Here is a 14,082-nt window from a genome sequence, read left to right as displayed (position 1 = left end):
TACCACCTTCCACTTAACCCACCAACGTGCCTCCACCAATGTCCTTTCTCCCCACCACTACCAACACTCTGCCATGGCAACCACAAACGTCTTTGCCACCCACATCTTTGGTGCATGCTAACGCCCGCTATCTATGACGGTGAGTGCCATGGGACTGGCACTCCTCTAGGAAGGGGGTAATGTTAACCCTCAAATGAACGAAGGTGGAAAATCCAGAAAAGCTAAAGCAGAAGAAAAAGACAAAGGCCAAGGCAAAGAGAAACGGAAGACAAAGACGCACAAGGAGAAGAGTCCTAAATAAGGGAGAAAGGCGCACAAGGAAAAATGCAAGTCAAAACTTTTGTAAAAGAGTGCAAGTGCATCATGGTTTAATTCAAGGAGCGCGCTCTCACCTGTGCAATTTGTAAATGTAGACGGGCGGTGGAAAGGAAGCTAGGAAGATAGAAGGACAATGGGAAAAAGGGCCTAGGCTACGGCCAGCCATGTAAAAAAGGGAAAAAGGGGATGACCGCCCAAAGGGGATTTAGGGTTTTGTATATAAAGTTGAAAAGTGAATGAGAAGCTCATTCTTGTGTGTGGCAAAAAGTGGCTCTCTTCTTCTTCTTCTTCTTCTTCTTCTTCTTGCTTGCTTGAGCTTGTGCTTGAGAGAGGGAGTGTGAGAGTGTGAGGGAGTGAGTGTGTGAGGGTGAGGGACCGGAGAGGAGAAGCTCTCCATCTTCTCCTCTCTTCTTCTCTTCTCTTCTCTTCTCTCTTCTTGCTCACGGCTATGGAGCTTGGAGCGTGGAGCTTGAGGATGAAGCTTGCTTGAAGCTTGCACCTGGATCGTGGAGCTACCGGAGTGCGCAGAAGAGGAGGTAACTCATAACGGCATGGAGGTAAGCTCACTACACCCGTAGATATGGATGGCGCGTTGGCTATGTGAGAGGTAGCCATTAGTGCTCGGCTTGGAATGCTTGAAGCAATAAGCAGTCCGTGGGTCTTGGCAGTTGAGCAAAAGCTCCCACATACAGAGAGTACAGTATCCCAGTGTTCTATCCTGTTATGTCATGCAATCACAATGCACAGGATGTTGCATACACCTTTACGTGTACTTCTTCCCACCATGGACCACTTTGCTTCATCCACATGTCATTATGAAAAACCAGCCCACGGTCTTCTACCTACGTAATATCTAAGTATGCACGAGCACTCACATAATATCTGCACCAAAGTATATACACAGTTTGGGTCCTCAAGTGTAAGACAATACTCTCAGCTTGCTTAGAGTTTGACTTGTCTCCCAAACTAATTGAACTATGTCTTGTGCACGATAAAGAAGACCAGCACTTCCCCTAGGGAGAAATCACCTATGCGAGGTTTTCAATTGCAGGTATTGAAAACTCCAACGAGGGTGTCGTTCACTCTTCATCAACACTCAACTCTAAATTCCTATCCGTATCACCCTGTAAGCCTGCCATTGCACTCTATCAGTGCAAACCCCCCCTCCCCCCACCCCCCCCCCCCCCCCCAAAGAACAGCCCTACCACCAACTCCCATTGCCCTACCACCTACCACTTAACCCACCAACGTGCCCCCAATAACCTTCCTCCCCCCACTACCACACTCAGCCATGGCAACCACAGACGTCCTTGCCACACATGTCTTCGGTGTATGCTAAACGCCTGCTACCTATGACGGTGAGTGCCATGGGACTGGCATCTCCTCTAGGAGGGGGGTAATGTTAACCCCAACACAAAGAAAGAAAAATGAAATAAAAAAGACACAGGGCAAAGGCGAAAAAAAGGTAGCCCGACTGAAGAAAGAAGAGGAGAAAAGGCCAAAAGCGCAAGGGCAACCTTAAAAAGTCCAAGGCAAATGCAAAAGGGGAAAGGTGCATTTTAAAATACAAAGGCGCACCCTGAAATCTTGTAAAAGAGTGCCATGCGGTGGAAAATCCGGAAAGCTAAAACAGAAGACAAAGACAAAGGCCAAGGCAAAGAGAAACGGAAGACAAAGGCGCACAAGGAAAAGCGCAAGTCAAAACTTTTGTAAAAGAGCGCAAGCGCATCATGGTTTAATTCAAGGAGCGCCGGGCTCTCACTCGTGCAATTTGTAAATGTAGACAGGTGGTGGAAAGGAAGCTAGGAAGATAGAAGGACAATGGGAAAAAGGGCCTAGGCTACGGTCGGCCATGTAAAAAAGGGGAAAAGGGGATGACCGGCCAAAAGGGATTTAGGGTTTTGTATATAAAGTTGAAAAGTGAATGAGAAGCTCATTCTTGTGTGTGGCAAAAAGTGGCTCTCTTCTTCTTCTTCTTCTTCTTCTTCTTCTTGCTTGCTTGAGCTTGTGCTTGAGAGAGGGAGTGTGAGAGTGTGAGGGAGTGAGTGTGTGAGGGTGAGGGACCATGGGATGGAGAAGCTCTCCATCTCCTCCTCTCTTCTTCTCTTCTCTTCTCTTCTCTTCTCTTCTATTTTCTTCTCTTCTCTTGCTCGTGGTGATGGAGCTTGGAGTATGGGGCTTGAGGATGGAGCTTGCTTGAAGCTTGCACTTGGATCGTGGAGCCATCGGAGTGCGCAGGAGAGGAGGTAACTCGAACGGCATGGAGGTAAGTTCACTACACCCGTAGATATGGATGGCGTGTTGGCTATGTGAGAGGTAGCCATTAGTGCTTGGCTTGGAAAGCTTGAAACAATAAGCGGTCCGTGGGTCTTGGCGGTTGAGCAAAGGCTCCCACAATAATATGTATTTTATCTTTGCGTATCATTTTTGAATATTTAATGCTTAAAATGGTAGTAAATTGATTCAGAAAGTTATCTACAACAACAAAGTAATTTCAAGCAGGTGTTTTTTGTGTTTTGTTGTGGACTTGAGAGGCCATAAAACTTTGGCAATCCTATCGATTTCATGGGCAAAGTTCTCACAATTTAGGCATTAGGCCTAGAACCAATTTCCACAAGATCAGGCTGCAAGAGTGTAGGATGCTAATGACAGTGAAGATGTGTAAGGTGCATTTCATGGGCAACATATATGTCAAAAAATTATTCGTATTTGTCAAATCCTATTTTAATAAGGAGCAAATTCTAGGAATTAAGGGAAGCTTTGGCAAGACAATAACAAGAGGAAGCATTGTGCTGAATAATATAGGAGAAGTAGGAGGATTAGGCAGGTTGGATGAAGAACAGTTCACAAATGATGGTCAAGACTTGCAGGATGTGGGTACCTCTTCTGCGGGGTACCGCAACATTATACCATTTCCTTACCACTTCCATAGAACCTCCTCTGACTCTTTCAAGCATACCAAGCCTCTCAAATGATGAGAAAAAACTATTGTTCCCAAAGGATGAAGATACTCCTCTTAGACAAGCACTTGACAGATTGTAGCATTTAGTATTGGGAAGGACAATCTTGTTGCAGTGTACTAGAGTTCTAGCAAAGAAATCTCTAAAGTTTAACCCTTTATCACCCTTGAAGTAGCCCAAAAAGTAGCAAAATACAATAATCCAAATAAGTTGGTCAACTCGAAGGTGTGAACTTCTAAGTTTTCAGGTAAGAAGAAGGAAGACCCTGACTGCCATGTGGCTTAGTTTGAAACAAGAAGGACAAGCGGATCAAGTCAAGAAGTAGTAGTTTGTAGAGCCACCTTGTAGGGGAAAGCCATGGATTGGTTTAACAGTTATGGAATGGTAGCATTTAATACATATGATGAGTTAAAAATTGCATTTTTAGGTAGGTTTTTTGGAAGGATAAAACTCCTAGAGATATACTAAGAAAGATCAAGAAGATAAAGCAAAAGAACATGTTGGTTGAAGATTATGCCCATAAGTTTAAGAACCTACTTAATAGGTTGAATGCTACCGGTGCACCATCTGTGGAGATGCAAGTCACTTATTTCATTAAGGGTTTGAGGGATAAAATCAGGAACCTAATTGCTAATGTGGAGCTGGGTCAGAATGGTACATTAGGTACCATGATCATGGTTGCTATGAGGGTGGGAAGGAGGCTTGGTACCTCCCGATCAAAAACTCGTAAGGATGCTGATTCCTCAAATTCATATTTTGATGTAGATTCAAATTTAGGATTAGAAAGTGATAGCGAGGATGAGGATAGTGAGTACAATTCAAAATCAGAGGATGATTTTAGTGGCTCCTTAGATGATGAGGAGTCTAGTAAGAAGAAGCACACGAAGAAGAATAAGAAATCAGGTTGTTCAGTCAAGACTAAGAAGGAGAAGACAAATGATAAAACCAAGAAAAAGACAAAGGAGAGGAAACTAGATAAGAAGATTAAACAAAAGCTAAAAGATGTAGGTCTTTCTAACATCAAGAGGAAGGAAAGTTATTGTGAAATATGCCAAAGGACTAGCCACGAAATTGAGACTTGTTGGTACAATCCTAATGTTAGGATGGCACAACAAATGTAAGTGATGCAGCCTAGACCAAGACTTGTACAGCTAGTTGTAGTCAATCAGGTTAATACTGACACAATGCCTCAAAGGCCCTTTAGGGTACCTGAAGAATGCAAGCAAGATAGCCTTGGGAAAAATTTCACGCACACCGGAAAACTACTCAAACCGGAGCATGCCACTATTGTGGAGGTTAAGGACACTTTGTTGGACAAAATTGTGAACCTTTGGGCAAGGCATAGGACTGAGAGACGAATGCCAATAGCAAGGATCCCCAATGATGGAAGACCTACATGCAGGAGCACCTCATCCACATCATCCACCTACCCCACTTGCAGCAATCCTCATAGAGCTACTTGACCAAGATGAGCAGAGGAAGCTACTTGAAGGTACATGTGCTGCTAATTATAGGAAAACTCATCAAGAGGAAATTCAAGAAAGGTCAGAGGAGGTGTTAGGTAACTTGAATGCTATAAGTATGCATGTTGAATGTGATTGTTCTAATTGCATTAAAGTAGAGGATTATCTTGATGAAGCTATGGTACTAGCTGTTCCTAGAAGACAAGTAGGCTTGAAACTTGATTGGCAAGAACAAGATAAAGTAAGGAAAAATGCAAAAAGTAAGTTAGGAAGCTACAAAAAGTAGCAGGGAAAGTAATATATGAGGAGTTTTGATGATTAGGAGGGTTGATGTACCCTGCATCTTGATTAACAGGATCAGTATCTTGAAGATAAGGTATCATGAAAATTTCAGGAAGGAGGTTCAAAAGAGTTGTTTCAAGCTCTGGCAAAGTGTTCTTTGTAGTTAACCTTGGAGCAAATCTGGGACTTAATATTAGGATGCAAGGAAAAGTTGCTCCTAAAGATCATGAAAAAGCAATAGGAAGTTCTTGAAGATAAATAAATTCAAGGTAAGGTAGTTCCTGAATGCCAGGTAGTCATACCAACCCAACAAGAGGTTGTGGATTATCATGTGCCCACTATTCAAGTTGAGTATGCAAGAAATAAGCATGATGATGTCTTGTTGGATGGGGGATCACGAGTCAACATACTTCTTGAACATACATATTTGGCCACCAAGCATGAGGGACTACTACCAACCCCATTTTAGGTTAGGACAACAAACTAAAGGAGGTTACAACCTTTGGGTATTCTTAAGAATCAACAAATCAAAGTGGTTGGCCTGAAGTTCAAGGTAAGTTTTGTTGTGCTAAGGATGTCAGAAATTGGGGATTCTTATAAAATGATCTTGGGCACAGATCGTGGTTTAAATTGGCCAAATTGAACTAGGATTGGGGGAATGATTATGTATGTATTCCCAAAGGACTCAAGGAGATTAGATGATCAAAAATCAATAAGGTAATCTTGAAGAGTTCTTCTAGACGTGTAGCTCAAACTATCAACCTTGTAGATGAAGTGGAAGATGATGAGGAAGAAATATTCTTGCAAGCAAATCCTTCTGTAGTTTTAGTGTTTGAGATAGATGTTGATAGTATTATCTAGGAGTATTAGGATTCTCCCACAAGTGATGGAAATGCAATTTTGGAATAGAAAACTATTCATTCTATAGGCCAAAACTAATCAAGTTAGAATTGAGATAGCCAACTTGAAGATCAAAAGTAGCCTAAGTTTTAGGAAATGATAGGGAATGAGGAGTTTAAATTAACTCATGGCTCAAGAATTGGTCATCTTGAAAATGGACTAAAAGAGGAAAGTAGTAGTCTAAGGATTCTAAGGGTATGGACAACCTTGATGTACTAGAAGAGGAAGGACAAAAAGCCATTTTCAAGATGAGTAGAGGTATGAACACATTATGAGAAGATTTGCAAGAGTAGTTGAAGATGAAGTTTAGGAGGTCAACCTGAATGAGGAAGGAAAGAGTAAACCCCATCAAGATGAGCATCTATGTGGAGGAAGCTTTCAAAGAGGATCTTATCAAATGATGTCAAGAGTTTTAGGACATCTTTGCTTGGGATTATATAGATATGAAATGGTTTGATCTAGGAGTGTGTCAACACAGGATCAATCTAAAGAAGGATGCTAAGCCAATAATTGAAAAGAGATATAGGATGAATCCAAATTATGCCAAGCAAGTAAAGGAGGAAATTGACAAGTTGCTAAGGGTTGGGTTCATCAAGCTAGTAAATGAGGTGACATGGTTATCCCCTATTGTTGTGGTACCTAAGAAAAATGGGAAGATCAAAGTATGTGTGGATTACATGAACTTAAATGCAGCTACAATCTTAGATCCTTTTCCAATACCTTTTACTGATTCCTTGTTGGATGATGTAGTAGGACATGAGATGTATAGTTTTTTGGATGGGTTTTCAGGATACAATCAAATTAGGATGCATCCAGATAACATGGATAAGACTGCTTTTATTACAGAATGGGTAGCCTTTGTCAGTACTATAATGAATTTTGGCCTCAAGAATGGACCCCCAGAATTTCAGGGAGTTGCATATAAGACATTTGGTCCATACTTGACATTTTTAATGTGAGTCTTCATTGATGATTTTTGAGTCTTCTGCAAGAGGCAAGAGCACCTTAAGCATCTTAGGCTTTTCTTTGAGAGTGATGCAGGGAGTTTGGTATTGTTAGGGCTTGAATTCCATTGTCTATTTAGTACTATTTCATACCTTAGTACTTGTATGCATATAGGCTTTTGGGATTAGCATGTGTAAAGTGAATTTAGCTTTCATATGATGTTTCACCTGAAAGTCAAGTGCAGGTCCAAAAATGTCAAGAAGTTGTATTCGATCAGATGCTATATGATTAGGAATGATATATTCTTCAGGACAACACCATGAGATGTATCTATGTTGATCATACTTATATTCTTCAGGACAACGCCATGAGATGTATCTATGCTGATGTTGATCATACTTATCTATGTCTATTTCTTGAATATCTATGTTGTTTACTTTGAGTTATGTAATTAGGAGTAGTTGTGATGGTTGTAAACTATCATTGATCTTTCAAGAGAGTTGTGTCACATGAATAATCATAATATGTATTTCTTGTTAGTGTAGTGTTTCTGAATATTAAATGACGATAATGGCTATAGATAGATTCAGAAAATTAGTTGTTGTTGTAGGATTGTTTCGAGCAAATTGACGTATCTTGTATTCATATTGTGGTCTTGAGAGGCCATAACACTTTGGCGATCTTGCTGGTTTCATGGGAATAATTCTCATGATTTAGGCATCATGCCTAGAAACAATTACCGCAAGAATAGGCTCCAGGAGTGCAGGATGCTAATGTCATTGAAGATTTACGCGGTGCCTTTTATAGGCAGCATTTATGTCAGACAATTATCCACATTTGTCAAATCCCATTTTAACAAGAAGTAGATCTTGGGAATTGAGGGAAGCACTAGCAAGACAACAATAGCAGGTTATGGGGATAAATGATAAAGGAGAAATATGAGCATTAGGTAGGTTGGATGAAGAACAATTTATAGATGCTAGGCAGAATTCTTTAGTGGTGGGTACCTCCACGAGTACCTTGAGAATATCATTCCCGCACCAGCTCAACAGAATCTCCTTCAACCTCTCCAAGCATACCAAGTTTGTTAGATAATGAGGAAGCTATACTACCACTTGAACATCAAGATACTCCTCCTAGACATGCACTTGAAAGGTTACAACATCTAGTGTTGGGGGGGACATTTTTGTTGCAGAGTGACATAAATCTCTGAATTTTAATCCTTTACCACCTTAGAGGAATCCCAAAAAGCAAAACATAATGAACCCATATCAGGTTGTCAACCTGAAGGTTTGAGCATCTAATTTTTCAGGGAAAAAGAGGGAAGACTATGACTACCATGTGGCTCAAATTGAGACAAGGTGGATAGCGAGTGGATTCAACCAGATGTATGGAAATCAAGTCAAGAAGCAACAATTTGCTACTACCTTGCAAGGAAAAGCCATGGACTGGTTTGCCAGTTATGGTATGGCAGCATTCAATACATATGATGCCTTAAAGACAACATTCTTATGCAGGTTTCATAAGGACAAAACTCCGGGAGACATTTTAAGGAAGATCAAACAAAAGAATGTGTTGGTGGAGGATTAGACCTAGAAGTTTAAGAACCTGCTGAACACATTGGATGCTATTGATGTATCGTCATTCAGTAGAGATGCAGATCACTTATTTTATGAAGGACCTGAGGGGTAAAATCAAGAATCCCATTGCCAATGTGGAGATGGGTTGGAATAATACATTGGATATGTTGATTAAGGTTACTATGAGGGTAGAAAGGAGGCTTGGCACCTCCCGATCAAAAACCCATAAGCATGATGAATCTTCGGATTTAGATTCTAATGCAGGTTCAAATTCTAATGCAGATCAGTATCCTGAAGCTCAGGTAGCAAAGCATGTCATTTTTAGGAAGGAGGTTCAAAAGAGCTATTTCAAGCTCTAGCAAAAAGTGCTCTTTGCCAGTTAACCCTAGAGCAAATCTTGGATTTAATACAAGGATTCAAGGAAGAGTTGCTCTTGAAGATCAGGAAAAAGTAGCAAGAAGTTCTTGAATATATAGCAGGTTAGGATCAAGTAGTTCCTAATTGTTAGGCAGTCATATCAACCCAACAAGAAGCTGTGGATTATCAAGTGCCTACCATTCAAGTTGAGTATGTAGGAAGAAAGCATGATGAAGTCCTGTTGGATGGGGGTTTGGAGTCAATATACTTCCTGAACATACATATTTGGCAACCAAGCAAGACGAGCTACTACCAGCCCCATTTCAGGTTAGGATGGCAAAACAAAAGAGATTACAGCCCTTGGGTATTCTTAGGAATCAACAAATTAGAGTGGCTGGCATGAAATTCAGGGTGAGTTTCATTGTGTTAAGAATGTCAAAAATTGGGGATTCTTATATAATGATCTTGGGTAGACCGTGGTTTAAATTAGCCAAATTGAAGCAAGATTGGGGGAACGATTATGTATGTATCCCCAAAGGACTCAAGGAGATTGGATTATCAGCAGTTAATAAGGTAATCTTGAAGAGTTCCTCTAGACATGTAGTAGCTCAAACTATCAACTTGCAGATGAAGTGAAAGATGATGAGTAGGAATTATTTCCTCAAGAAAATCCTTTTGTGGTTCTAGTCTTTGAAATATATGTTGATAGTATTATTTAGGAGTATCAGGATCCTCCTATGAGTGCAGGAAATGAAGTTCTGGAACATCAAGCTACTCAAACTATAGTCCAAAACCAGTCATGACAGCATCCTGAAGGCTTTCTCGAAGATCAGGAGCAGCCTAAATTTCAAGAGAGGTCAGGAAATGAGCAGTATAAAATGGTTTAGGACCAAGGAATCAGTCATCCTGAAGATTCTCAGTAAGAAATACCTAAAAAACAGCAAATTGGTGTGGATAAATCTATGGATAGTTCTGATGTATTGGATGCCAAAGGACAAAAATCCATTATTTAGGTTGAGTTGAGATATGGGTACACAATGAGAAGATCTACAAGGGTACTTGAATATGAGGTTCAAGAGGTTAATTTGAATAAGGAAGGGGAGGCCAAACCCATTAGGGTCAATATTTTTGTGGAAGAAAATTTCAAGCAAGATCTTGTTAAGCTGTACAAAGAGTTTCATGATATTTTTGGTTGGGATTATACAGACATGAAAGGATTTGATCTAGCTCTTAGCATAGGACAAATTTATAGAAAGATACTTAGCCAATCATTTAGAAAAGGTATAGAATGAACCCTAACTATGCCAAATAGGTCAAAGAAGAAATTGACAAGCTTTTGAGGGTTGGGTTCATCAAACCAGTTAATGAATTCACTTGGTTATCCCCTATAGTGGTGGTGCCCAAGGAAAATGGGAAGATTAGAGTTTGTGTGGATTATAGGAAATTAAATGCAGCTACCATTATCGATCCATTCCCGATTCCTTTTACCGACTCTCTCCTTGATGATATGGCATACCACGAAATGTACAGTTCTAGGAGATAGTAATAAGTCCCTAAGGACAAAATCCAAAAGTATGTCTTTGTGCGTTGGTTTACTAAGTATAGTTTTATGCTTTTGATTGTTTGGATCAAATAGACTCCTTTTTCATTTACTAGTCTGACTATCAGTTTCTTAGCAAGTTTGGGATCTAGTTGTAATTTCATTACACACTTAGGAGACATGAAGGAGTGAGTAGCAGCACAATCAATGAAAATTTGGAAGGATTAACCTTGGTGCTTTGTAGGGACTTACACGATGGTATATTATTGCACCTAGCCTCTTGATTATTATCGATGGCCATGTGGATGGTGCTTCTTTCCACTTCCTTGTGAATCGTAGGGTCCTCTTCTTCTTTCCTAGAGCCACTAAGAAACAAGCTTAGCCACTTAGACCTTGTCTCGCTCCTCAATCTCATCCTCGATTATTGAAAATTTCCCCTTTATGGGGTTATAAGGAGACTCCTCCATTTATTCAATCCATGTTTTAGTGTTAATTTCGATTTTTAATCCCTCGCCATTAAATTCAGGGGACTTTTCTTGCTTTAATAGAAACTTCATTTCTTGTGTTGATCAACCAAAGAGATTTTGGGGGGGGGGGGGAGTACTGGAAATTTTTTCTCAAACCTTAGATGAGATTATTTACACCATAAAATGATAAAGTTTTATTGCATAAATATGTACTTCTTCAAGATTGAGGAAGAGCTTTTTAACATATTGAGTAAGGATTTAGTCATTAAACTTGGCAAAAGGTATTCCCTTATGCATAGGGGTTTTTTCATGAACTTTGAGAAGGTGATATTGGCTTGGCTATTTAGGGAATCATTTGACAACATAATTGTTTCATTTTAACCTACCTAGTTGGGCTATTCTTTTAGGGATACGAGATTAATTACTCGATCATAAATGTATAGATCATGGTAGACATTTTACTGATTTACATTTATGATAGTTTTAACTCTTGATTCCTCAAACTAAAATATATTGAGACAAGTTTTATTTTCTCCATCCATCAGATTCTTTTAATATTAATTTCAAGGTAGGCAAGCCTCTCGATGTCAATGAAGCAGTAGATGCCATGCCGAATCCATTGCCTCTCCACATAGTATCCAAGAGGATAATAAGTACTTTCCCAGATGCTCATGAAATCTTTCCACCAAGAGTAATCTAATGAATGCAAGGTGGATTGGTACATAGTGTGAAACATGAGGATGTGATGGTTTGCTTTGTATCTATATACAACAAGGTAAGGTAATTTAGATCACAACTCTTTACTGAACAAGATTACTCATAGAAAAAGAAGGAAAAACCAAGTGTATAATTTCATTATTTATATACAAAGGCTTTTCTCAGAAGCCATATAACATATATGATCAACCATGAAACTCCTCAAGGGAAATAATCTTATATTTAGGTAGCTCACTCATAATATCTAAGGCTAAGTATTTAGTAAGGAGATCTAGGAATCCCTCCACCTAATACCCAAAAGCACGATATCTATGAGCGAATACAACATGGTTGGGGATCAAATGACTCTAATAATCCTATTATAAACCCACTAGGCTTGGGTCATAGCCTCATCCTCATGATACTCTATAGGACCTGGAGGGCTAGGGTAAAAGGTAAAGAGTTGAACAGTGTCGAGCCTCTCGGCCCAATGGATCCTCCACATCTCATACTCGAGGTTGCCAATACAATCAACATGACAACCCATGTACTGCATCCACTCATGGCATGAAAGAATTGGTTGTAGGGTGGAACAAAGATCTAGTCCATCAATTGAAAGAGGTGCTTCTACAAGGGTAGGCTGCGCTACGAACCTGCTTTTGGTATATAAGGGGAAATATCAAATGAAATTCCTCTTGCACAAGATATTGAAGGTGTAAGAGAGTGCTTTACCAATACAACGAGTTTGTTTATCAAATTATGTATTAAGTTTGTTTTAGTTGATCACATTAAAACAATCCTTAAAGTTTTAACCTATCTATAGAATTATCCCATTTACATTTTTACAAATTTATTAGTCAGTACATTGAACCTTATTTAGTCAATTCTTGGGGTCTTCCTTTGCTTACGAAGTATTGGTTAGCATAAATTTGTATTTTGGAAATGACTTAGCAATAATTTTGCCAGGCTCAAAAATATATCTACTAGGAGTACCTTCACTTACATCAATGACCATAAGGGGATAGTCAAGGTGACTCAATATCTTTATATTGGGAATGTAAGAGTTGTAGAGTTGCATTCTAATGTGCCTACAATTTATAACTCTTGTGAGTAGCGAATACACATATTGATTTTAGTTAATCAGATGATTATTCACATAAATAAGAGCTTCAAAGTCTTTGGTTTCAAAGAACCAAAAGACTTTGGCCAAACTAAGTTCTTCAAGGATTCGAGCTCTCATTACATCATTCTCAATATGCACGACTTTATTAGCATTCACTAAGTAATTTTCGTTTTGCGATTTCCAACTTTCATCTTGGATTTTTGACCAATTTGATCTACGGATAAGCCTTGAAAGTAACTAAGGGAACATTATTGTCTAAATATAAAATTGAGAATCCATAAGCCATGGTGTACATCGCTTGGAACACTAGTGTTGGTTAAAGAATCCCTAGAGAGCGAATAAAAACTTAAATTGAATCACTTGTTTACATGTACTCAATTTTTAAGTTAATGTGTTTATTTCTTATAATAAAATCAATATCTACTAATTTAATGTTGTATTTAATAATGGAATGTACTAAAACTTATGCTATGATACCACCTGAAACATATCTAACCTTGAGTCATAGAGAGGATAGTTTGGTAGTCATCTAGGGACTTAGTCCTAGTCATCACCATCTATGCTAACTTCGAGCATGCGGATCTAGGTGACTAGTGTCCCCATGTCTACCTTGTGAGTGAAGTGTTTAGCCTCATCCCACAAGGAGACACAACTAGGTCTCTAGTAGTAGTCTAGGGCAGAGCTAAGATAGTCATTATTGTGTGAGCTGACATAGACTTGAGGCAGGCAAGTACCACACTTGGTTCAATGAGAGTGAGAAATGAGGGGGAGTTGCATATAAATCCCTTTGCCCATAAGGTATAGTCTCACACCAACCCCCTAAAACCATGCTTACTCGGTTCTAAGACTCAACCCTAGGGATAGTCATAATTATTATTCCTTTTCTAAAATTTAGGAAAGGCCACCTAGCTAAACAGGTCCCCCCACCAACGGTTTCTTTAGAAAGACCATCCATTTACTTTCCTCAATAGGGCCTATTGTAGTTCTCTAAGCAAGCATACTACTCACACTATGAAGCATATAAAAAAAGCTTCCTTAATTAATCTATACACAGGTTCATTGATACGTTATTATCTATGAACATCAAAGCATATCTTTTAGAAAACAAAGTAGTTTACATTATCCTCATATTTACAACCACTCTGAAGAGTTAACTAACCTAAAGAAACAAAATCGAGTTACCACATTGCACTATAAATCTCGGGCCTTCCAATGCCAAACCACATTGGGCTCATATAGGTTTCCTTCCCTATCTCAGGATCATGATTGAGATTGCAATGTCAAACCAGAGCATCGCTTTCTTACTTACCGTAAGGGAAAACCTTTCTATATGAAAGACTAAAGATACCTAAGTGGTGGTGGTGGGTCATCTTAGGTAGTCTATATAAAATTCTAGGTAAGGAGTATTTAATGCAAGCCCTTGGGATGGCATCATGCCTTAATCCTGTTTG

This window comes from Lygodium microphyllum, chromosome 18, assembly GCF_053477565.2.
Source record: "Lygodium microphyllum isolate KBCC chromosome 18, Lygodium_microphyllum_v1.1.10, whole genome shotgun sequence".
Classification (NCBI taxonomy): Eukaryota; Viridiplantae; Streptophyta; class Polypodiopsida; order Schizaeales; family Lygodiaceae; genus Lygodium; species Lygodium microphyllum.
Note: the sequence above shows the minus strand (reverse complement) of the source record.